We start from the raw sequence: 3,935 nt of genomic DNA, 5'->3' as shown, positions 1-3,935 counted from the left end.
CCAGAATAAAGATGACAAAGTACCATGTAATTTTCCTTGTCTCTTTGATATTTTCAAGCTAAGAAAGCAAGGGTATTTTTGAATACTTTAGATACCCCCATTAGTATGCAGATACAAGATGTCAGAGGAGAGACTATAGATCTGGTTTAGCTCCTCCATCTAAGCCTTTGGGAGAAATTAGAACACCTCTGTGGACTAAAGCAAGGCAGTTTGACAGAAGGACTTACAAGGATGGATCGTTTAAGATAGGAAAAGATAGATAGATGACCAACAGAAAGGTAAATTGGCATGGATAGTTGGGATATGAGATCAGAAGACTTTCAACCTCTCCTGCTTTATCTACTGTCTATCCAGAACAAATACCTGAGACACTTGGTGGTGGTATAGGGCTGTAATCTTGACACTTGGAGTTGGAGACAGGAGGATTCAGGTTTGAAGGCCATTCTCAGCTACATAACGCATTTGAGGCCATGTCTCAAAACATCCCCACCTCTTAAAAAAGAAAAAAAAAAAGAATTAACATCTAGTCACCCAGTTGCCATTGGTGTCAAAAACTGAAGGTAGAAGAACACTGTCGTCACAACCACAAGTCCCAAAATAGGCATTTTCTTTGGGCCTGCAAGGCCCCTCCCTTGAACGCTGCACTGGTTGCTTGCACACACTCTTAAGTTTCGTGCAATGGCTGGAGGCTTTCTCTTCCCCTATGTTAGCTCAAGAAAACAGAAGGATGTCTCAGCCAGCACCAGCCGCCCTTGCTTGGTCCCTTTCTTCTCTGTGCTCTGGCAGCTGGTGATTTCTTCATTCTCTTAATCTGTCAGGAGGATGGTTGAGGCACATAGTCCCTCAATTAGAATGCAAGAACAACCACCTCCATCGCAGTCTGCCTGGGTGAGCTTTTTATTCCCTAGTCTGAATGTAAAAGTTGTGGCTTTTTGCAGGGTGCATGGAATATGTAATCATGAAAGTTCTTTTTAAAGCAAGAGTGAATAAAGTTCAAAGGGATTCAAGACTGATATTCTCATCTCCACCTTGTTTTCTGGGCTGTTAGTATGTTGCCCTTCTCATATTATTAATTCATTAAGGAACAGCAAGCTTGTGTGGGGCATTACTTTCCTAAGTGGACTTTTTCATTGTAAAAACACTCATAGGGGATTTGGACAATATAGAAATGCTCAGTCGTTGGGGAGGGGCATTAAACCTTTGTAAGCTTTACCCTCAGCTAATGGGAAATTGTTGTTGCTATTCTAATGTATTTTTTCTTTTATATTTGAGACAGAATTCATGTACACAAGGCTGGCCTCTAACTTGATATGTAGCTGAGGGTGACTTTCAATTTCTGATCCTCTTGCCTCTGCCTCCCAAGTACTGGGACATAGTTTTGGTCTCCTTGTCTACATGTTTTCTTAACAGGTTCTCTTTTGACAAACCCAGATCACCTTATCTTTTTTTGTGTTGTGAGAAATTTTACTCATATATTCTCATTCTTCTGGAACATGACTATTAACAATTATGCTTATAATAAGAACATATCATCAGTGTGTTTAAATTGTTTTTGAAGGATATTTAAGAGGCAGACCACTCTCCTCTAATGAATATCTCTGACTATAGTTTTTTTTTACTGTATTTCAGCCAAACCTACATCTTTGAATTAAAATATTCAAGGTTAATGGGTTGTCTGATAGATCAACAAAATTGCCTACACTAATTTATGGCCATATTAGGTTCTCTTTATTTTTGTTAGTAAAGGATCATTGGAAATTAGTGCTGATAGTGACCATGCAGTGGTCTTAAATGATGGTGAAAAGCTTCATATCTGGGATTTTAAGATCTAAGGGGAAAACTTGTCAGAGATGGGCTTGATGGTACTTTCTGGAGAGAAATGAGCACTTTGGCAGAGCCACTGATTTTTACAGTGACATCAGTACAGAAGTCATTCAAAGTAAGTTTGAAAAAGCACATTGTCTAAAATTTCTCTACATTCCTCCAACCCACACATATTGAAGTCAGAGTCTGTGACAAGGTGGACCAGTAAGATTGGAAGTTTGCGTGAGAAGGTACATGCATGTTTGTACTTCGTTCCTGTTAAAAAGAAAAGCATGCTAGTTGAACTTGGAGGTCGTGTGGTCCGTAAGGTGAAGCCAACCAGGATCCGTTTTCTATAGCGTGTAACTATTGTTTGTTTTTCCACTGGCGATAATAATAGCCAGCCACTTCCCCAGGGATAGTTGGGGCTCAATTCCTGTTTATCCAAACCCTGGAAGCCAGGCCGTGGAGGGCATGCGCAAATGGTTGAAAGGGAAGTACAGCCTTGGCTTAAGTGCACAGATCTCTCACTGATGGCAATCTAATGAGGCTTCAGGTTGCTCATGAACTGAGCCCGGGGTTAATAGCCTTCATCCTTAAAGAGCTTGTGTGCTGGTTGTGTGAAGGACTTATGATGTATTCACAAGGGAAAGAACTGCTGTGGGACAGATAACAAACAATTACACAGGTCCGAAACAAACACCAGTGTTTTAAAATGCTTGGTGGAAACTGAAACTGCAAAGCATCTTATCAGCTCAGGCCTAGAGGGGCCAACTGAAGCTTCATCGAACACATCCTTTTACAAGCTCCGAGCTTTCAATGGGCCTTTGAAAACCAGTCAAGCTGGAGCTGGCTTTTCAGAGGTGGCTGGCCGCTCAGTTTACAACAGTACAAATTGGCAGTGCCGCAAGAAAGAAACTGAAATCCAATCCATGGCTGGGATTGAAAGCTCCAGAGGCTCAAATATCAGCCACACTGGAGTATGGCTTCTCCTCTAATTATGTCCTGTCAAATGAGGGTTGAAAATGTCAGCCCTGGACCTGAGACTCGGGCCACTCTAGCCACCAATTGCACTGGGCAGGGGTCCAGTTGAAATGATTAAGAATGAATTTGAAAAACCCTTCAGTTGATTTCAAGACTTCCTGGGACTGCGGCATTTGAACCACAATGTTCTTCTTTTGGGGGAAAGGTGGGAGCCAATCATGAGAGAGGTTTCGTGGCTCGTACTGTCTATATTTGGCTATACTGTTGCTTCATTCAACTACACTTATGGCATGAGTACTTGAAAAGCAAGCCTTCCGGAAGTGTTTTTCATCTCTCTTTCTTACAAAGGAGCCTTATCTTTAAGCATATAGAGCTGCCTGGGAACGAACAGTGTGGCTCTAAAACGAAGGGAGCCAGTGTAGAAAATTTGCTTAAGAAAACAAAAACAGACTTCAATTGTAGCTTCTGACTTTACATTATTTAAGTGAAAAAAAAGTGGAAAACAGAAGTCAGTCCTGCCTATATCATTCTAACCAGAGGCAGATCTATGAAACTTGTAGGTGTTGAAGAATACATAATGCTGCATTCACGACTGCATTTTACATGTGATATTGGATTTGTAGATCACTTTTCAGGATGCCAAGGAAATAAATGCATCAGTCTCACCTTTCTTTGTACGTTTTGAGACAGGGTCTTCATTCTGAAGCTTGGGCCAGCTTAGAATTTACTATGGAGCCCATGACAGTGTGGGGATTCTAGCGTATCCTCCTAACTCAGCCTCTCCAGTGCTGGGATGACTGGTGTGAGGCACCAAGCCTGTGTTTGAAGTGTTGCCTGAGGAAGATGATTGAATCTTGTAGGGATTCCACAGATGTGACGAACCTCACTGGAGTTTTAAGTGACCACTATTTATCCTGTATCACCTAACTTCATTCCCACCACAGTCCCAGAAAAGAGACTCTATTCTTATATAAGACACGAAAGTAGATGGGCAGGGGCAGGGACAGCTAGCTGGGAAGACAAAGATTAACTGGAATGAGCAGTGAATCTGATCAAAATATTTATGTATGAAAATGTAATGAAACACCCCCCACATATATATGTATAATGAAACACACACACACACATATGTATATATATATATATAT

This window comes from Mastomys coucha, chromosome X (assembly GCF_008632895.1).
Source record: "Mastomys coucha isolate ucsf_1 chromosome X, UCSF_Mcou_1, whole genome shotgun sequence".
NCBI lineage: Eukaryota > Metazoa > Chordata > Mammalia > Rodentia > Muridae > Mastomys > Mastomys coucha.
Note: the sequence above shows the minus strand (reverse complement) of the source record.